Here is a 23,348-nt window from a genome sequence, read left to right on the forward strand (position 1 = left end):
AGCACAGCATCGTGTATGTGTCCATCTCTGAGACAACCACTCAATGTCATTCCTCTTCTGTATCCCATCAGCCAGAGGAAAAGGACCATTTGGCAATTATTTGGTTAATTTGACTAATTCAGGTAAATAGAGTTAGAAGAAAAAATAATCCCTCTGGTCCTTACAGAGTAATGACATAGAATTCTCAGCTACAGCTGGGAAAGGCAGCTGGGAGAATTTTGTTTTCTGTCACATCCAAAATATACACCAGAATAAAAACCGCAGGTAAACAAAACTCTTTACATAAAAATCAACACACTTATGGGCACATTAGGGAAAGATGTTAAGAACCAACTGGAAAGCTGTGTCCTTGGCTCAGTCAAAACCCCATGTGGAACTGGGTGTACCATTGCACTGCTGCCCTCAGGGGGCCCAGCATGATGGCAGGAAAACCCACTTCATGAAAGAGAAGCCTGAGGTGCTAGGAGAGGTGTCCTCTGTGGAGGAGAATAAGGAAGGCAGGGAGGAGTAAAAAATCAAGCCCTTCCTAGAAGGGCTTCCCAGGTGGTGCTAGTGGTAAAGAACTCGCCTGCCAATACAGGAGACACAAGAGACACAGGTTCAATCCCTGGATGGGAAAGATCCACTGAGGAAGGACATGACAACCCACTCCAGTATTCTTGTCTGGAGAACCCCCATGGACAGAGGAGCCTGGTGGGCTATGGTCCATAGGGTCACAATGAGTTGACACGACTAAGCGACGCGTGCACGCATACCTTCCTCAGAAAAGGGAAAGGAGCACTGATTCAGACAGCAGGTGGCAAACTTACGGGAACCTCTAGCCTGACAAGTGGTACTAGTTGAATCAACAATTTAAATAAATTTAAAAGTTGACAGAGATACAAAGGCACTAAAAATATTTCAAACAGATTCCTCCTCTGTGAGAAGGGATTTAGAATAAATTCCATCCTCTTAAGTATGATTCTGTTGCCAAAACTAAATAGATCAAGGCCCTGATGCGTACAGAAATTCCTATGTTATGTACGTAGAAATGTACGTCACCCTTTCCCAGAACATAAAACTAAGAAACATTATCCAGGATCAAAAGCAGTCTTGATCACTCTCAGAAGTGATAGCAATCTAACACTTCTTCATAGGTGAGTAATGTGCGATTTTTCCCAAAACCAACAATCAACCACAAATTCTTGGCTGGCCTAGGAAAGATTCTAAGGCTTGAGAATATTCAGACAGGCTTATAATGGCAAGTGTTCCTGCTCATATATTCATATAAGATCAATCCATGCTTTGAGGGAAAATGACCAATGTGTGGTTAAGGAGAGCATTTTACTCAACCTAATCTATCACATAAATCATCTCTCGTGTCTGTTCAATTATGAACTGTTTATCTCACTAAAGTAGCTTAATCAGCACCCCGGTACATAATATCCATGCAGGAGATCTTTCTGTTCCCATTAAATCTGACAGAGGCTGGAATACACTAATTTTTAATAAAGTAGGGGAGAAATAACCTACACGTCCTTGAGCTGCAAGGGCGTGGCGCAGAGATGGCAGAGTACAAGAACTGCTACGCCTGTTTGTGTGTGAGAGGCCAGGCAATAGAGGCAAAATGTGTGGGCAGGTTCCTAAAATCCACTGTATCAAAGCAGTTTAATGCTCTGGCCCAGAGTGGATCCTATTGGCCCAATGGCTGATGACATACTGTCTAACAAGGTGGAAACAGGAAAATGGGTGCCTCCAAAGCTCCATCTTTCGGCAAGTAAGATGACAACTTTTCCATTCTCCAGTTTTAGCTACAGTGTGGTTCCCCAGTTTGACTGTACACTGGAATCCCCTGGGGAGTTTTAGAAATGAATTCTACCTTGACTCCAGCCCTCAAAATACAGAATATTCTGAGGTTCACTCTGAGCATCAGGACTTCTATAAGCTCTGAAGCTGATTATCATAGACGGCTAAACTTAAGGAGTCACCGATGAAGAGTAACTAAGACATTGTCTAGGTTCAGTTCAGTTCAGTCACTTAGTCGTGTTCGACTCTGCGACCCCATGAATCGCAGCACGCCAGGCCTCCCTGTCCATCACCAACTCCTAGAGTCTACCCAAACCCATGTCCATCGAGTCGGTGATGCCATCCAACCATCTCATCCTCTGTCATCCCCTTCTCCTCCTGCCCCTAATCCTTCCCAGCATTAGGGTCTTTTCCAATGAGTCAACTCTTCGCATGAGGTGGCCAAAGTATTGTCTAGGTGGTGCTTCTCAAATTTTAATGTATGAAATCACCCGAGGAACTTTTGAAATGTGGGTTTTGATTTAGTAGGTCTAAATCAACTTGGGCCTAAGACTCTGCATTTCTACCAAGCTCCCAAGTGATGCTGATGCTGTGTGGGAACCAGGCTTTGATTAACAGGGCTCAGACACAGTGATCACAAAGCTTCTGAAACAGCAACCACCATCAACTGGGAACACACATTCTCAGGCCAACCTGATCTACTAAACCAGAAACCAGTGAGGACAAGGGGGACCCAGTGATGAGGAGCAGTGTGCACTTTAACAAGCTCTCCACATGACCGTGACGTGATCAAAGTTTGAAACCACTGGTCAGAACCTTGCTATTCAAAGTCTGGTTATTAGACCAGTGGTGTCAGCATCACCAAGGACTTTGTAAAGTTGATGCAAGATTTTAGGTACACTCCCCCCAACCCCCGCCACCAGATTTGCTGAATTAGACTCTATTTAAATAACACCCCAGTTGATTTTAAAGTGTAAGAAGCACTAGAGTCTTGGTTAAGTTCTTCCTCAAGTACCTTATGTATGCGTTAGTTGCTCAGTTCATGGCCAATTCTTTGCAATCCCAGGGACTGTAGCCCACCAGACTTCTCAGGCCCTGGAATTCTCCAGGCAAGAATACTGGAGTGGGTAGCCATTCCCTTCTCCAGGGGGTCTTCCAGACCCAGGGATCAAAACCAAGTCTCCTGCACTTCAGGCAGACCGTTACTGTCTGAGCCACCAGGAAAACCCTCAAGTATCTTGCCCAAAGCAACTGATGATGAGACACTTATTTGAAACAAAAAATGAACAATATTGATTATAACTATGATAATCTATGGCATTTTTCTTTTTAATTAAAAAAGCCCTCTTGTTTATAGTGACAAGTTTTAAAATATGGAAAAGCCTAATCATGCAAATGGAAAAATCACATACAATCTCACCATGTGGAAAAAACTATTGATAACTGTTCATTCTTCCATCCAAATAACAGTGTTTCTAAAGAGAATAGAAATAAATAACTGAAAGAGATTGCTTTATCCAACAGACACTTGGCAATGTTTTAGCTGAAATTTATACCCATCAGATCTGGCCACTGTGGCAGCAGTGTGAGTCTCCTGCTTAGGATAACATTGGTTTCTGAAGCGGTAGCACTGCATCTGGTTCTGATGGTCATCTTGGAAATATTCAGAATGTTGAAACCAAGCTATCCTATTCTTCTAAGTTAGAAGGTCGGAGCTCACAGACAGAAATACCAACCAGTAATGAAAAACAGGGCGGCCTCTTTTAAGTCACCAGCAGTGAATAAATTCCCAGCAAGTTACGGATGTATACTCGTGACCTTTAAATATATAATGAGTAAATAGTTTGGGAAAAACAAGTAATTCACATGGATCTCAAACGAATTTTCTTTCAATGTGTAACAGATGGACTTGCTTTCTGTCAGAGGTCAGGCTGTTAAAATTTTAACTATCTTGGCTGCCTAGAATGGCTCTAGCCAGAGGTGTCAAATCAGAAGCTGAGCAAAAGAAAGAAACTGGAAATTTTACATAGGAACCAAGTTTTCCAGCTCCTTTGTACTAAGCCAGACTCACGAAAGCTAAGAACTGTAACTGTTTTTCAACGGTCCTCTCTTTAGACTGTTAAGGTATTCAACAGGCATTGCTTACTATCTTCATGATCTTGAACTCTAAGAAGACAGTGCCTTTACCTGAACGAATACATTTAGATTGAACGCCCAAGTAAAAGAATTTTAAAAAGAATAGATATACGTATATGTATAACTGAATCACTTTGCTGTTCACCTGAAACTAACACAACATTGTTAGTTATAAAATTAAAAAAAAGATTTTTTAAGTGGTGTGAAAATTAAAAAAAAAAAAAAGAAAGACTTTCTCTTTTTTAAAAAAAAAAGGAATGAAATTGGATGAGCTGTCAATCAAGACAGGGAGAAGGAGCTGGAACAGCCAGTCATGTTGTTTCTGCACAAAAAGAAAAACTGGATGCAGCAGTGAGAAGCAGAATAGTTTGAGAACTAAAGCATGGAGAAATTGGAGGAGGGTCAGGAATCTGCCTTGTAGTAGGAAGGATATGTCACATGCAGTGCCTCTCAAAGAGGCAGAGCTGGGTACTCTAGTCCCCTTAGCAAATGTGCAAGGCTTTGTTTACTTTTTTTTGTGAAATGGTGGCTGTGCATGTACATATTGGCATATATATGATTTTATGATAAAGCACTTTTCTTATATTTCTTCATTTATGTTATGGTAATATACATTATTTTAAATTATATGTATAAGTAGAGTTGTTTATTCTACAAATTTAATTTCAGACAAGTAAAAGGAGATTACAAAAGAGTGTCAGAGAAACAGTTCATTGCATCTGATACAGCCTGTGAAATTGTCAATTATCTTATCATCAATATAAATATAACAACATGTGTGGCTACTTGATTATTATTACCTCAAGAGCAAAAAAAAAAAAAACAGTTTTTCACCAAATTTTGAAGACATGTTTGGGATACTCTTATTGAAACCCAGTCCATGTAACATGTAAAATTCAGATCAATGGAAACCAAAGTCAAAACACCAGAGACAACCAAGCAGGAGAGAAGAAATGTTAATATAAAATGTTATGAGCCAAAGAAAACATGATTTTAGACAAACCCCCACTTGAAAGTCCCAAGGTTTTTAGGTTCAGCTGAGTTCCATCTCGCACATATAACTATCCATAGAGCTTTAAAGTTAGCATCCAGGACGTATTTACTGTCAATGGTTAATATGGAGGTTAGCTAGTATCCCGGAGAAGGCAATGGCACCCCACTCCAGTACTCTTGCCTGGAAAATCCCACGGACGGAGGAGCCTGGTAGGCTGCAGTCCATGGGGTCGCTAAGAGTCGGACACGACTGAGCAACTTCACTTTCACTTTTCCCTTTCATGCACTGGAGAAGGAAATGGCAACCCACTCCAGTGTTCTTGCCTGGAGAATCCCAGGGACGGCGGAGCCTGGTGGGCTGCCGTCTATGGGGCCGCACAGAGTCGGACACGACTGAAGCGACTTAGCAGCAGCAGCAGCAGCTAGTATCCACTGAAAGAACTCTGCTGCTGCTGCTGCTGCAAAGTCGTTTCAGTCATGTCCGACTCTGTGTGACCCCACAGACTGTAGCCCTCCAGGCTCCTCTATCCATGGGATTCTCTAAGCAAGAGTACTAGAGTGGGTTGCCATGCCTTCCTTCAGGAAAGTACTCTGGAAGCGTCTAGTTTGCAAACAGAACAGAAGTACTATTCTGCAGTAGGTTTCAAAATAGAGAAAAATTTAACAAGTTCCTTTTATTAACCTTGGCAATGGGGAGATATTTTCACATTCTTACCTTATCCATTTCTGATTCTTTTCCTCACCTATATGATTAAATACCTTAATCATGCAACACAGCAACAATATGCAAAACAATATCAAAGTGTGTTTAAGGTCTAAATGAGATGAAGAAGAGATGCATCTTAGCACTGATTTACTGATTTGTGCATCCTGTAGAGTATGGAGGTGAGTGCTCCCTAAAGGCCAAGCAGCAGGCCATGGGGAACTCTGACCCAACATGGCAGAGCACCTGGTTCGCACTTATATGCCCACACTTTAGGACAAGAGAATACAGGAATCCAAATCAGATCTCCTCAGAGAACAAGGTCCTTAAAGGCCAACGAAAAAAAAAAAAAAGGAATCATTTTGTATTTTGAGACCCCTAACGCAGTAGCTACCACATTAGCTTTGGAACACAAAACAGAAATAGAGATTTTTAAGATGACTAGACCATCAGCTGAAATTTCCAATGGCCACTAATCAGCCACAATGACAGTAGCCCCATTTCCTTACTGAGTGGTTCTCAACTGAGTTCTATGTTAGATTCCCCAGAGAGCTTTCAAAATAAAATCTGATGTCCATGTGGTAGCCACAACCAATCAAAAGTCTCTGGCTGGAACTCAGACATTTGTATTTTCAAAGCCTGTCTGGGTGATTCCCATGTTCTTCCAAAGTTGAGAACTATTGTCTTAGACCATTTCCCAGAAATGAAACTAAACTCAAAGGATTGTAGTAAGCTTCATAAGTCACATGCAGTAATTATCATTATTACCTAAAGTTATCCAATATTTGCTTCTTAAATTAACTACAAAACTGGCTGGATTGGCCATTGAATCAGATGGGAAAAATCAGCTAAAGAAAACAAAATTCTTTGATGGAAATTTAGCTTTCTGCCAACTGTATGTTTGAGTATTTGTGGCCCAACTTCAAATGAAAACAGAAGATTTTATTTTTATAACTGAATCATGATATTCACAATATATGGCTTGACTGAAAGTGCTTGTGGGCAACTGAACAACATCAGAGATTCCTTTTTGCTTAAAAGTACACTGCGGACACTTATTTAACTCATTTCCACAACAGGACTTTGAAAGCCAGGCCTGATTCTTGCCTTAAATAATCTGTGGGATTTAGAGCAAAACCCCAAACTATCTAGATTTTAATTTTGTTGACTCCAACTAAAATAAGTTTGGACTAAATGATCTCAAAGATCTTTTCCATCTCTTAACCTTCTGATTCAACAATATATAGTTTTATTCCCCTTCCCAAGGCATTTCCACTCAAATCACTTAGATTCATATGGTGATACCATTGATTTTCACATGTTAATTGCAAAGAGCCACCCAAAAACTTATTGTTTTGCATATTATACAAGAGGTACCAAAAGTACTAAATGTTTCACAAAGGACAACACAAAGTTAAAGTATCATCCATGAAGTGTGAAGAGATATCTCAGTAGAGACCAAGAGAATATCTACATTTAATACAAATACCACTTTTTCATAAAAAAAAAAAAAAATTGTCTCAGGAGGCAGTCACTGAAGGGAAATTGCTGGCCCTGGAGGCAAAGATGTGATAAGATAATGATTTCTATTCTCTCATTTCAGCCAAATGGTAAATAAGTCACAAATGAAATAACTTTGGCACTATTAATTCTCCAAAGCAGATTTAGGCAGAGACTTCAATAAGTCTGAAATCAGCACTTAATTTTTCATTTTCTCTTTTCTGAAAGCCTTCAATGAAGTGGTTTTAATTTTAAATTTAAGATATGTTGCCAAAAAACTGATTGAAAAAACATGGTGCATAAAAAGATGTTTAAGTAGGTTAAAAAAAAAACCTGAATATAAACACTGCTTGAAAGGAAAATGACTTTTCCACTGTACTTATCCTTTTAATAGAAAAAGACTCCTTTCTTTAGAATTTGAAACAGTTTGGTACCTAAAAATATATACTTTTTTGCTGTTGATGAGATATTTTGAAAAGTATTGATCAAAGCCTGGAAGTTTAAGAACTGCATTTCAGGTGGAAATAGTTTGCATAGTTCCAACATTAACTTTTCTTTCCCCATTTCCCTTAATAATATTGGATTTTAAAGTTATGCTGCCTTCTGCCATCGTATTTTCAAGCACTGAAGATTTAATCTTTAAATTTAGAAATTCAAAGAAATAAGGTTGGAAGTGGTATGTTTTTTAATTTATGTTTTTCTAAGATTTCAAAATCTATTTGATCAAAATACTTTATCTGATGTTTCTCAAAATGAAATTTCTATCTTAGACTCAAAATAGACTCATGATATATAAATATGATACACTTTGGAGTAAATAATTCTTTCACAGCCAAAAGACTTCAAGGTACCAAAAGAGAAAAAGCATTCCTCTTTCAATTTACTACTGTTGCCTACTGAACAGACTACTGATTGGAACTGAAACTAGATGGAGAGGAACTAGATGTCAATCTGAAATGTGATTTTTGTTAAAAGGTAAATTTTAATACACTAACCTAATCTGAGTCCTTTTGAACCAGATTTGTTAAAGGTAGAACTGGGTTGAACTTATTTTTGTTAGAGTGAACGATTTTCAACAATTTTCTCTTGGTCTTAGTCTTGTCCAACATCTCCCTGGTCTGCCAGAATGCTGGGCAGATAAGAAAATTTACAGATGATACCAAAAAAGAGGGAGAAGGTCAATATCCATTATTGCTTTTAGAGATATTATGTGAAATGCAAGAGACTATCAGAATTCTAGGACCAAAAGTCTAGTTAGGAAACATGCAGAGGTGCTCACAGAGACAGGAAAGGGAACAGTGAAAAATGGGGAAGCCAAGAGGCGGGAGAAAATTCAAACAGGGAAGTTTGCTTGGCAAACATTGAGTAATCATTGGATGCTGTTTTATCGGCTGCCTAGATGGGGGATGTGGGGTGCATGGCCAGGCTTTTAAAGATGTGAGTTAAACTAAACATTATCCTTGAACCTGGGGTAGGCAGAAACGAACAGAGGCTTGCCAGGCCAGAAAGTGGGGGACAGTGGGCTTCTCAAATGAACTCTTTTGTTCAGTGCTCATCTTGTTCCCCTAGGTGCTACATCTCTACAACCCTGGGAGCCCAAGTAGCCTGGTCTAAACCTTCTGGTTTCCTCTTAGTCTCTGTGGCAGACTTCACAGGACAACAGTAAGGTCAGGCAACATGAAACAAGCCCAGATACCTGTTCTTGCATTACCAGTCAATCCAATCAGTTCAGTCTCTCAGTCGTGTCTGACTCTTTGCGACCCCATGGACTGCAGCACGCCAGGCCTCCCTGTCCATCACCATCTCCAGGAGTTTACTCAAACTCATGTCCATTGAGTCAGTGATGCCATCCAACCATCTCATCCTTTGTTGTCCCCTTCTTCTCCTGCCCTCAATCTTTTCCAGCATCAGCGTCTTTTCCAATGAGTCAGCTCTTTGCATCAGGTGGCCAAAGTATTGGAGATTCAGCTTCAGCATCAGTCCTTCCAATGAACACCCAGGACTGATCTTTAGGATGGACTGGTTGGATCTCCTCGCACTGCAAGGGACTCGCAAGAGTCTTCTCCAACACCACAGTTCAAAAGCATCAATTCTTCAGTGCTCGGCTTTCTTTATAGTCCAACTCTCACATCCATACATGACTACTGGAAAAACCATATCTTTAACTAGATGGACCTTTGTTGGCAAAGTAATGTCTCTGCTTTTTAATATGCTGTCTAGGTTGGTCATAACTTTCCTTCCAAGGAGTAAACATCTTTTAATTTCATGACTGCAATCACCATCTGCAGTGATTTTGGAGCCCCCCAAAATAAAGTCTGTCATTGTTTCCATTGTTTCCCCATCTATTTCCCATGAAGTGATGGGACCAGATACCATGATCTTAGTTTTCTGAATGTTGAGCTTTAAGCCAACTTTTTCACTCTCCTCTTTCATTTTCATCAAGAGGCTCTTTAGTTCTTCTACACTTTCTGCCATAAGGGTGGTGTCATCTACATATCTGAGGTTATTGATACTTCTCCCAGCAACCTTGATTCCAGGGTGTTCTTCATACAGCCCAGCATTTCTCATGATGTACTCTGCATATAAGTTAAATAAGCAGGGTGACAATATACAACCTTGCCATACTCCTTTCCTTATTTGGGACCAGTCTGTTGTTCCATGTCCAGTTCTAACTGTTGCTTCCTGACCTGCGTACAGATTTCTCAGGAGGCAGGTCAGGTGGTCTGGTATTCCCATCTCTTTCAGAATTTTCTAGAGTTTGTTGTGGTCCAGACAGTCAAAGTCTTTGGCATAGTCAATAAAGCAGTAGTAGATGTTTTTTGGAACAGCCTGGCTTTTTCAATGATCCAACGGATGTTGGTAATTTGATCTCTGGTTCCTCTGCCTTTTCTAAATCCAGCTTGAACATGTGGAAGTTCATAGTTCACGTACTGTTGAAACCTGACTTAGAGGATTTTGAGCATTACTTTGCTTGCATGTGAGATGAGTGCCATTGTGCGGTAATTTGAGCATTCTTTGGCATTGCCTTTCTTTGGGATTGGAATGAAAACTGACCTTTACCAGTCCTGTGGCCACTGCTGAGTTTTCCAAATTTGCTGGCATATTTAGTGCAGCACTTTCACAGCATCATCTTTTAGGATTTGAAATAGCTCAACTGGATTTTAATAGTGCTGATCTACACAAATGAGACAAAAAGAAATGAATATACCTAATCTTCGGAACTGATGGGTTCTTCTATGAAACGGGGTGGGCGTGTGCCAGCAACAGTAGTACTGGGTAGATTAGAGACTGTGTGAATCTTCTCTAAGCATTGGACACAATCTAGATTCACTGTGCAAAGCAAGGAAGTTACAGGTAGTGACTGTAATTCCAGGGCAAACACTAGTTCTGCAAACTTTTCCAAGTGCTTCATCTGAAATAAAGATGATCAGGAGCCCAGGGTTTTAAACAACAGTTTTGAGTATGCTGCTCAGCTAAATGCTTCTGCAGGAAGAGTGCTGTTTTGCCTGAGATCAGTAAGCCCTAGAAAAGGGGTAAACTGGACCTTCTTGGTCAGTCTACCATGATTGTGACAGTGTTAAGAACTTGTGTTGGAAGGGAGTTAAAAAATAAATTGTAACAGTACCATTTCCCAAAGTGCTTGAGAGTCCGGAAGATGTGTGGTTTTTCAAGGATGTTTGATCCAAAAGTAGCTGAAATCTTTGTTAACCTGGTTCAACAAAGTGAGTTATGATACAGGAAGAGTCCCGATTACCCTGGTAGTGTAGGTGACTCTTCGCCACATGCTGAGTTCCATGGCTCTTTTAGGGCTGCTTTGGAGCTCTATCAGGCAATGTTGTCACACAGTCTGCATGGTAGCACCACCATGACTGTTGCTTTCCCCCTGCCGAAATGTCCACCCATACCTAGGCTTGCCTTCGAACTGAGACCTCAAAACCAGTTTAAATGAGTTAGGACTATTTTGAGTAAGCTTAGCCTAGATTTGAAACACTGAACTGAAATATTAAGTTTAGCTAATCCTTAAAAGAGCTTCCCAGGTGCCACTAGTGGTAAAGAACCCACCTGTCAGTTCAGGAGCCATGAGTTGCTGGTTTGATCCCTGGGTCAGGAAGATCCCCTAGAGGAGGGCACAGCAACCCACTCCAGTATTTTTGCCTGGAGAATCCCATGGACAGAAGAGCCTGGCAGGCAACAGTCCACAGAGTCACACAGAGTTAGAAAAGACAATCCTAGTTTGGTTGTTATTGTTATTCTTGAATAAATAACTGCTCCTGAAAAGGTTTTGCAGATTATACTGCTGAAATTTTTCCCCAAGGACAGTGGTCACTAATCCAGAAATGAATGACTAGGTGACAATAGTCAATGCATAATTCTCTAAATGACCTCATTCCTGGCCTTCTCCTACAGAGCAAGAGTCTTTATCAGATTTCCCCAGATTTTAAGATTTTTCTAAACCACAATTGTTCTTGTATGTCACTTTCAATGTAATGTTTATCATCTGCTGCCTGTGTATAGGGAATACACGCATGTGGCCCTGTTTATATGTGGCATGTATGTTTACTACAACAGTCAAGTGAGAATCAGGTCAGGGTGAAATTTTATTCAAGGACATTTGCTTAATTAAAATGATTTTTCTTATGACATAATAACTGCAGGTTAATCAAATAAAATGATCTAAAGTTACTCCAAGTAAGAAAAATATGTTGTTTATATCCCAGTGTTATCCATTCCATTTAAGTTTGTTTCAAGCCTTGGTGGAATTATTGATAGATTTTTGAGACCCAAATCAGTCTGTATCAATTGCATTATACACTAGATAATGAGAGGAAAATTAGATTTTTAAAGAACTTCCTTTACACGAAATGAAGTAAATATTATAATTTTGTAATATGAATTGGTACTGACACAGATGTAATTTAAACTGGCTTTCAAATTGAGAGGAGCTAATGGATAAGAGTGATTTCTCTTTTAAAAATGAGAGTAAGGACTAAATGTAAAATTTACGGGTTTTTTGTTAAGTTTTTTTTTTATTATTATTATTCTTTCTCCTTGCCCAAAGAAACTAGTACAAAGAAATGCAAATATTTGAGTATGTGTCCAAGTAAAGATTGCATCAGTCACATGTTTGGGGAGCTATCAGGGTCAACTTAGCCTGACTGGAAGTGATGGGTGGGGTCATGACAGGAAAAATACAAGAAGGAAGTTTCAGGGCCAAAACCTCAGGGCTCTGCTCTCCTGAAATCATCCATCTGGGAGCCTCAAAGCCCCCAGATCCCTGCCAACACACTTCCAGCTTAGGAAGAAGAATTGAACATGAAGCCCAAGAACTGTTCACAGCAGTTTCAGCCCAAAGGGTCCCAGCTAATCCCTGGATTCTGTCCTTATTTATAATTTTATTTTATTATATTCTCTAATTGATATGTTCTTTTTCATGACTTCATTTACTTTGGCCCTTGAGATATTATCTACTTTTCAACTCAATTTTTTTTCTTTAATCTTTTAGTTTCTTTAGCTTTCATTGTCTCATCTCTAATTTTAATGATATTCTGTAAATTCTGGACTTTTATTCTTGCCACTTTACCCTACTGCTTTATTATGTTATCTTGGTTATTTGTATTTTATTTTACGCCCCTTATCTTGCCATTTTATTATGGTATCTTGGTTATTTTTATCTACTTTAAGATATAATTATTGTTTTCTTTTAAATGTTACCCAACATTTATAAATGGCAAGCAGAAATATTGGCTAAAAGGAGGCATCTGGGAGACTGGACCAGGCCCTAAGTAAGGAATGTTGAAAGAATAATTTTTCCTCTTATGGGTTTTACAGCATCTTTTCCAGATCTCCTAAGTTCCCTCACTAGATAAATCTTTTGATTATACAACCAGTCTGAGAGTCTGACTTTTATTATGAATCCTTGATGTTAGATAACTGAATCAACCTCTAGGCCAAAAATATATTCTCAGCATAAATATAATGTGCCTATATGGGCAGCACAGGAATACCTGAATGACAATGTCTTTTTCCCTCACAAATTAGCCAACCCATTTAAAGAAACTGTGATAAAACTTCATGATTTCTGTTCTACAAAACTGTTGAATTCTGGATAAATTCTGGGAACAAATCACAGAAGGTTGCAGTCAAGGGACCAGAAGTAATTTAGGCAGTTCAATTCAAGGAGAAAACCTGGCTCACTTTCCGTCAAATTAATCTTTTTTTTCTTCTGTATAGAAAATAGTTTCATTGTTACTCTCTTGCTACTTAAATATCACTTAGAAAATTCAAATGACATAAAGTGCCAAGTAAGATATCACTTGGTATCCTTCCCTGAAATTATCACTATTAGCATTTAGTGCCCATCTTTTCATGCATCTTCTTATGCACGAATATCATAAACATCTCATTTTACATTGTTGTTGCTGTGTTTAGTCACTAAGTCATGTCTGACTCTTTCATGATCCCATGGACTGTAGCATGCCAGGCTCCTCTGTCTGTGGGATTTCCCAGGCAAGAATACTGGAGTGGGTTGCTATGTCTTCTCCAGGGGATCTTCCCAACCCAGGGACTGAACCCACATCTCCTATATTGGTGGGTGGATTCTTTACCACTGAGCCATCAGGGAAGCCCTTCATTTTAGATAAGTGGCATTATATCTTATATGTGTGTTAGTCACTCAGCTGTGTCCAACTCTTTGTGACCCCATGGACTGTAGCCCACCAGGCTCGTCAGTCCATGGAATTCTCCAGGCAAGAATACTGGAATGGGCTGCCATTCCCTTCTCCAGAGGATCTTCCTGACCCAGGGATTGAACCTGGCTCTCCTGTGTTGCAGAGAGATTCTTTACCATCTGAGCCATAGGGAATACATACTTCTAAAGAATGCACTCTATCATTTTACTATTTTCCCTTTTAATTTTTTTATCTTACACTCTCCATTTCTTTCTGTTCTTCTAACCTCTGATTACATCTTTCCTGACTAGTAACCCATCTTGACAAACAAGTTGATAAATATCCATGTTTATATATATGCTTATAAACATATGGGCTTCCCTTGTGGCTCAGCTGGTAAAGAATCCACCTGCAGTGCAGGAGACCTGGGTTGGGAAGATCCCCTGGAGAAGGCCAAGGCTACCCACTCCAGTATTCTGGCCTAGAGAATTCCACGGACTGTATAGTCCATGGGGTTGCAAAGAGTTGGACACGACTGAGCGACTTTAACTCACTCACTATGAACATATATAAACACACACGTGCACACACAGACATGTTTGCACACACATGTATGTTGATCAGTAAGAAAAGACAAAGTTATGCTGTTATGACAAATGACTCCAAAATACTGCAAATATTTCTTAATCATGATATATTTCCACTTTTAGGAAATTGTGCTCAAAGTTATCTTTACTCTTAAATCCTGACTGATGGAGATGTTGTTACAATTGTCGTGGCAGACAGAAAAATAACATGACAATACTGGTATCAGTCAAAAGATAGCGTGCCCTAGTCTACACTTTTTAGAAGGCACCTATCTTGCCCTCCTTTGAACATACACCTCTTAAAGGGCAAGTAGTCTGAAAGGCCAAAAGTTAATGCCCCTTCTGAGTCCACGTACCCCTACCAATCTGGAGTCTGCTGTAGGTACCAGGATCCCAGAACGCCTGCCCAAATGGTCTCTGCGAGGGAGGCCCTCTCCACCCTGAGCACATCCCTCTGAGGGCAGACAAGGCTGTAGGAGCAGGTATTCCTTAAGCTCAAAAAGTGGCCAAGTGTATGGCCATCCCCCATATGGAGGGAATGTGGATGAAACTTGAAAATGTGGGTTGAGGTATTCAGGGAAATGGGCTCAAGCCTCTCATGATATGGGACAAATGGCAATTAGGGGTCCCAATTTTCTTTATTTCAGAAGAATAATCAGTGTGAGGCATAACTTAATAAACCATATATTTTCCTCTGAATTAAAATACATTTTTTTTATATGCTGAGGATCACTTCTTGATCCTCTATTCTGTTCCACTAATCTATTTTTCTATGTTTATGCCCAAACCATGTTGATTTCATAGGGAGGTCTATTCTGTATTCTAATACCTAGGAAGGCAACTCCCCTCTTATTATTAATTTTTTTCCAAAGTATTATTGGCTATTGTTGGGTATTAATTTTTTCCACATAATTTTTAAAAAGCCTTTTATGCAATTTGTTACAGAAACTTTGTTGGGATTCTAATAGGAACTATATTGTATTTATGTAATTATAACACTGATATTTTTATGTTATTAAGTATTCCCATCCAAGAATTAGTATGCCTTCTACTAAATTAATTTTTTATGATCCTTAATAAAATTCTACACAACTGGCTCTGAATCTTTTTGGTTAAACTTACTGCTAAATAATTTTCATCATTATTATGAATGAAATATTTTCCCATTCTACACTGCTAACACAAAGAAAACCTAGGTTTTGCTTATATTTATCCTGTATCTATCCTCACCAAATACACTTGTTTTTCCACTGGTTGATTTGAGTTTAGAGGGTTGTTTTATTATGGGCCATCTTCCTAAGGATAACTATATAAATTAATTATAAAAACATTTAGCCTATGAGATTTAGACATATAACAATTTGAACGGTAACTAATAGAAATCTCAATTATATTTTAAATCAAGAAAAATGGGTTATAGTGGGCTTAACAGGGACCTTGTCTCTCTACTCACTACCATCCTTGATAACGTTTCTTAGGTCACAGTTAAGAGTGACTACTTCTCACGCAAGCTGAACTTCACTAAAGCTACCTCCAACTTTGAGTAAATCACTAGAATTGTAGGCCATAAGGGTTGGGACAGCCATGGTGGGTCGAGGGACTTATAACGGATGTTCAGGTCTGACTTCTTAAGGGAGGGTTTGCTCTCTCATCAACATATTACTTGAATTAAGCATATTTCAGGTGCCACCACCTTTCTACTTTACAGTTCAATGGTGACAACTCCTCCAAGGGACTTGTAACACTGCTTTTGCCTTTAACTACTCTTAGCCTTGATGACAGGAACAGTATGTGATTATTAAGAAAGTTACGAGAGCTTCACGTAAAATTCAACTAATAAGTCAGCTGTAAAATGTTGCATTTTAAAAACTAATGCAATCATGAGCAGGCAGAAATGGAACTCAAATATCAAATTTTAAAGATGGTTTTCTGTTGTTTAGTCACTAAGTCGTGTCCAACTCTTTTGATACCCCATGGACTGCAGCCTGCCAGGCTTCTCTGTCCATAGGATTTTCCAGGCAAGAATACTGGAGTGGGTTCCCATTTCCTTCTCCAGGGGATCTTCCTGACCCAGAGATCAAACCCACATCTCCTGCGTTGCAAGCGGATTCTTTCTCACTGAGCCACCAGGGAAGCCCCAAAGATTGCTTTAAGTCCACCCTTTTCTTCAGCTTATAACTTAAGAAATTAATATGCTCATGTTGCTTTAGAGCAAAAGCTAGCAATTTTTTCTATAAAAGATCACATAACTGATAATTCAGGCTTTGCAGGTAATATCATCTCTGTTGTAACCATACAACTCTACCATTATAATGAAAGCAATCATAGACAACATCTAAATGAATGGGCATAGCTGTGTTGCAATATAATTTAATTACTAACCCAGAAGACTAGATTTGACTTGCCAGCACTATTTTGTGTATGCTAATCTTAGAAAAACTGAGTCTATAGCCTCCAATTACAATATTGATCTGTATGTTCTTAATGATAAGATAGTATCGCCATTCAAAACTTTTCAGGCAGATACTTATTTGTCACCAGAACATTAAACTGTTTGAAATGCTGGCTAAAAACTCCAGACCCTGTGTACTAGCAAGCTGACCATTTAATGACATCCCAAACACTACAAACCGTATGATTTCATTGCAGAGAAATTATTATAAGATAATGTTGAAAAACTAGAAGCCTAACCCTTCATGTTTAGTGACTTAAGGACATACACATTCATCTGAAGCAATCCCTAGAACTTTTACTTTTGTGTGTGTATCAAATTCATTTTAACTTCAATTTCATGGAAAAATTAAAATAGCTGAATACAGTTACAGAACCCAGATATGGCTCAACTGGCACTGAATGGTGGGGGCTTAGTCTCTCATCTGACTGCTCAGGGTAGAATATTTATATTTAAGCTAGTGACAAAGCTTGTAATTAGCACTGGCTGTTACTATCAGTTCCAGCATAACAATTACAGTAAAGAGAAAACAGCTTGTAGGGAGACACATGTAAGGGCTTGTAGTATTTTTTTTCCTGGTGGCTCATTCACTTGCTCCATGATTTTCTAAAACAGAGTGAAAAGCAATCTCAGGGGAGTCACAGTTTACCAGAGGGAGCTACAAGGATATTGGGGGGGAAGCACATACGCAAATTATTAACAACTCAAAAAGAGTGAAGATACAAAAAAGCATCTTAATAAAGGCACATGTTCACAGGTATTCTGATAATGTGTAAAAATAATGCCTTGTTTATGTTTTACATAACAAAACAAGCTTTCTCAAGTTATGAAGCATTTTAAATGCTGCTTTCTCCCCCATAAACATTCCAATCTCTTATAGACAAGAGCACCAGAACTGTACCTCCAAAAAGCTTTTTCTTCTCACATGGAATATTTTATGGTTTGATGCCCAATCAATCTTCAGTAGTTTAGCTTTGTGGGCTCAAATGTCTACTTCACTTAGCTGTTATACCTCTAAATGGGCCAGAGCTTTTTAAAATTTAAAGAGTAAAAAGAGACTTGGGATGTACACAAGGAAAAAAAACATGTTCTTTAATAAACTGTTGCATTTTTAAGCCAAAATAATTAATGGAGATGATTATTCATGAAATAAGTTTTCTTCTAAATACTTGATCTACATTTTCATTTGCCTTAAATTTATGGCTCTGCTTCACGTTCACTCTTTTTCTCATGTTCAATGGTAAAGTCTGCCTTTACAGGACACTTACACCCTTAGAATATTTATAAACTGCTACCATACTCTCAATTCTTTGCCTTTAAACTTGATTAATATTTTCATGTGTACATGGATATTCTACAATAAATAGGAACTAGTAAATGACAAACAACCTACTTGACTACTGATTTTTTTTTTTTTGGTGATAGATTCTAAAATCCTTAATTTCATTCCAATAAGAAAGCTTTTAACCCTCTACCAATTCCTAACCATTAACTCTCATCTTTATCTTTTTATCCCTTCGTATGCTGATGATTCATGTACTTTAAGACAGCTGGCAGATTTACAATATATAAATACTGGGAGAATCACACTCTTTGCCAGTAGTTGTAAACTATAGTGATCATTTTCTGAAATGTATGTAGGGAATGTTCACAGATGTCTGGAGTTAAGTTTCTTTGAAAATGCTGTATTTGAGTTATGACAGAAATAAACAACTATCAGTGTAACTAAGCAATTAAGATATTTTTTCTGTTGGTTATGATAAATCATGCTGTGTCCCCCAAGGCTGTGTGTTTTTAGTGTATTATTAACTTCAAGATCTGATGTTGGCCAAAATAGTAAGTAAATAATAGTAAATAATGCCTCTTAGTGAAAAATAATGCCCATGAGTAGATTCTTATACCACAAATGATGCTTGTGCAATATTTCTAATAACAGAGAAATGACAGCTTTCACTATCATAAAATAGTCTACCTACAATGAATAATGTCTCCATTGTATTCACCTTCAAATATATAAATATGAATAACCAAATAGTTCTGGGATTGGAAGTGTTACATGGATTAAATTTCATAAACAAACCCAAATTGCAATCACATGACCTCAGATACCAAACATTTATATCTGCTAATGATCTACACAAAGACTGAAGTCGTGTTGTTTAGCTTATATATATAGATGAAATTAAGTCACTTGTGCTGTATATATGGGATATGGCATCATCAACAACACATACTCAAATGAGGGGTAACTAGTGTCTGGGTAACCAGCCTCCAAATAAACTGGATTCTGTTATTTCTATTTTGCAGTTACAGTTCTCGTAAGTTTGTCACTGCAGCTTATAGGTCCCTAACAAAGCTAGTGGAGGTGATGGAATTCCAGTTGAGCTATTTCAAATCCTGAAAGATGACACCGTGAAAGTGCTGCACTCAATATGTTAGCAAATCTGGAAAACTCAGCAGTGGCCACAGGACTGGAAGAGGTCAGTTTTCATTCCAATCCCAAAGAAAGGCAATGCCAAAGAATGCTCAAACTACCGCACAATTGCACTCATCTCACACGCTAGTAAAGTAATGCTCAAAATTCTCCAAGCCAGTCTTCAGCAATACGTGAACCATGAACTTCCAGATGTTCAAGCTGGTTTTAGAAAAGGCAGAGAAACCAGAGATCAAATTGCCAACATCCGATGGATCATCAAAAAAGCAAGTTCAGTTCAGTTCATTCAATCGCTCAGTCGTATTCGACTCTTTGCGACCCCATGAATTGCAGCACGCCAGGCCTCTCTGTCCATCACCAACTCCCGGAGTCTACACAAACCCATGTCCATTGAGTCGGTGATGCCATCCAACCACCTCATCCTCTGTCGTCCCCTTCTCCTCCTGCCCACAATCCTACCCAGCATTAGGGTCTTTTCCAATGAGTCAACTCTTCCCATGAGGTGGCCAAAGTATTGGAGTTTCAGCTTCAACATCAGCCCTTCCAATGAATACCCAGGATTGATCTCCTTTAGGATGGATTGATTGGATCTCCTTGCAGTCCAAGGGACTCTCAAGAGTCTTCTCCAACACCACAGTTCAAAAGCATCAATTCTGCGGCGCTCAGCTTTCTTCACCGTCCAACTCTCACATCCATGCATGACCACTGGAAAAACCATAGCCTTGACTAGACGGACTTTTGTTGGCAAAGTAATGTCTCTGCTTTTAAATATGCTGTCTAGGTTGGCCATAACCTCCCTTCCAAGGAGTAAGTAAGTGTCTTTTAATTTCATGGCTGCAATCACCATCAGCAGTGATTTTGGAGCCCAAATAAATAAAGTCTGACACTGCAAGAGAGTACCAGAAAAACATCTATTTCTGCTTTATTGACTATGCCAAACCACAAACAAAACAAAAAGATAACCTACAGAATGGGAGAAAATATTTGCAAATAATGCAACTGACGAGGACTTAATTTTCAAAATATACAAACAGTTCACACAACTTGACAACAGAAAAACAGAAAATCCAACAGAAAAAAAGGACAGAAGACCTAAAGAGATATTGCTCCAAAGAAGAAATGCAGATGGGCAATATGCACATGAATAATTAGCTCAACATCGCTAATTACTAGAGAAATGCAAAGCAAAACTGCAATGAGGTACCACCTTACACTAGTCAAAATAGTCATGATTAAAAAGTCTACAAATAACAAACGCCAGAGAGCATATAGAGAAACGAGAACCCTCTCCTACACTGCTAGTGGGAATGTAAGTTGGTACAGCCATGATGGAAAGCAGTGTGAGTTCCTCAGAAAACTAAAAATAGAATTACCATATGATCCAGCAATCTCACCCCTGTACATATATCCAGGCCAAAACCATAATTCAAAAAGATATATGCACCCCTATGTTCATAGCTGCACTATTCACAATAGACAAGATATGGAAAACTTAAAGGTCCATTAAAAGAGGAATGGTAAAGAAGATGTGGCACATATATACAATGGAATATTACTTAGCCACAAAAAGAAACAATGCCATTTGCAGCAACATGGATACAACTAGAGATCATATTAAGTGAAGTCAGAAAGATAAAGATAAATATCATATAATATTACTTATATGTACAATCTAAAATGTGACATAAATGAACCTATTCATGAAACAGAATCAGGGACACAGAGAATAGACTGTGGCTGTCAGAGGGAAGAGGGATGGAAGAGGGTTAAATTGGGATTTTGTATTAGCAAATTTTGTATTATAAATACCTATATGCAAACTGGTATGTATAGAATGGATAGAAAACAAGGCCTTACTATATAACACAGGGAAGTATATTCAACATCCTGTGATAAACTATAATGGAAAAAACATGCAAAAGAATGTATATACATATATAACAGCAAATTGCCAATATCCGCTGGATCATCGAAAAAGCAAGAGAGTTCCAGAAAAACATCTATTTCTGCTTTATTGACTATGCCAAAGCCTTTGACTGTGTGGATCACAATAAACTGTGGACAATTCTGAAAGAGATGGGAATACCAGACCATCTGACCTGTCTCTTGAGAAACGTGTATGCAGGTCAGGAAGCAACAGTTAGAACTGGACATGGAACAATAGACTGGTTCCAAATAGGAAAAGGAGTACGTCAAAGCTGTATATTGTCACCCTGCTTATTTAACTTATATGCAGAGTACATCATGAGAAACGCTGGGCTGGAAGAAACACAAGCTGGAATCAAGATTGCCAGGAGAAATATCAATAACCTCAGATATGCAGATGACACCACCCTTATGGCAGAAAGTGAAAAAGAGCTAAAGAGCCTCTTGATGAAGGTGAAAGAGGAGAGTGAAAAAGTTGGCTTAAAGCTCAACATTCAGAAAACTAAGATCATGGCATCTGGTCCCATCACTCCATGGGAAATAGATGGGGAAACAGTGGAAACAGTGTCAGACTTTATTTTTTTTGGCTCCAAAATCACTGCTGATGGTGATTGCAGCCATGAAATTAAAAGACGCTTACTCCTTGGAAGGAAGGTTATGGCCAACCTAGATAGCATATTTAAAAGCAGAGACATTACTTTGCCAACAAAAGTCCGTCTAGTCAAGGCTATGGTTTTTCCAGTGGTCATGTATGGATGTGAGAGTTGGATGGTGAAGAAAGCTGAGCACCGCAGAATTGATGCTTTTGAACTGTGGTGTTGGAGAAGACTCTTGAGAGTCCCTTGGACTGCAAGGAGATCCAATCAATCCATCCTAAAGGAGATCAATCCTGGGTATTCATTGGAAGGGCTGATGTTGAAGCTGAAACTCCAATACTTTGGCCACCTCATGGGAAGAGTTGACTCATTGGAAAAGACCCTAATGCTGGGTAGGATTGGGGGCAGGAGGAGAAGGGGACGACAGAGGATGAGATGGTTGGATGGCATCACCGACTCAGTGGACATGGGTTTGTGTAGACTCCGGGAGTTGGTGATGGACAGAGAGGCCTGGCGTGCTGCAATTCATGGGGTCGCAAAGAGTCAGACACGACTGAGCGACTGAACTGAACTGAACTGAACATGTATAACTAAGTCACTCTGTTATAAGCAGTGATTAATGCAACACTGTAATTCAACTATACTTCAATAAAAATAAATTTTAAAAAGTAAAAATTAAAAGATAATATAGAAAATTTACCTGATTTTTTTATGTCAAAAATTCAAAAGGATTAAAGATTAAAATTTAATTATTCTTCAAAAGAAGAAGTTTGATTTTAGTTGCATATAAAAACTAACAAAACAGAATAAGGAAGAAATTGTATAGAACTAGTTAACTTTCGGCTTACATGAAACTTCCTTATACAACATATGTGGTTTCCTTGATTTAGGTAACCTCAGAATCAAATTAAAATAGTTTGATTCCATCCAGATTTTAATTAACAAACTTATTGCTCTGTTTCTCTTTTGCACACTATCTTTTTTTCCTATGTAGAGTGCAGTTGAATTCTTTTTTTTTTTATAGTTTTTTAAGTTGAGATTTTTCTTTACTACATAATTACTCAAATTATCTTCTTCAAGTATAGTCAACGTACACCATGAGAGATCCAATTATTCATATTTTGTTTCCAGTAAACCTATGTCTTTTGACTTCTATTAAATGACATTGACTATGTCAAAGAGAAAATACAGACATGAGTAAAAGAAAAAAAGCTTTGAGAAAGACAAAAAATAAACAGACTTAATCTAGGATGCCGACTCGATGGACATGGGTTTGGGTAGACTCCGGGAGTTGGTGATGGACAGAGAGGACTGGCATACTGCAATTGATGGGGTCATAAAGAGTTGGACACGACTGAGGGACTGAACTGAACTGAACTGAATCTAGGAAGTTCACTTACAGCCTTACAATACTAGCTCACAAGGAAAAACTTATCCTTTTCCTTCATAATGCATAATTTATTTTAATATATTAGAACAATTTAATTTTATGGCACTTGCACAACAACACTGTTTTATTCTGGCTCATTGATTCCTAATTTTATGAGTGATGCTATTGATGCTGTATG

General features: G+C 38.6%; 1 long non-coding RNA gene across 1 annotated transcript in view; it reads right to left on the reverse strand.

Moving 5' to 3' along the window:
• Positions 1–23,348, reverse strand: part of LOC145524784 (uncharacterized) — a 211,193-nt gene that overhangs the window by 26,443 nt on the left and 161,402 nt on the right. The window lies entirely within an intron of this gene.

This window comes from Giraffa tippelskirchi, chromosome 10 (assembly GCF_054371585.1).
Source record: "Giraffa tippelskirchi isolate mGirTip1 chromosome 10, T2T-mGirTip1v1.2.pri, whole genome shotgun sequence".
NCBI classification, from domain to species: domain Eukaryota; kingdom Metazoa; phylum Chordata; class Mammalia; order Artiodactyla; family Giraffidae; genus Giraffa; species Giraffa tippelskirchi.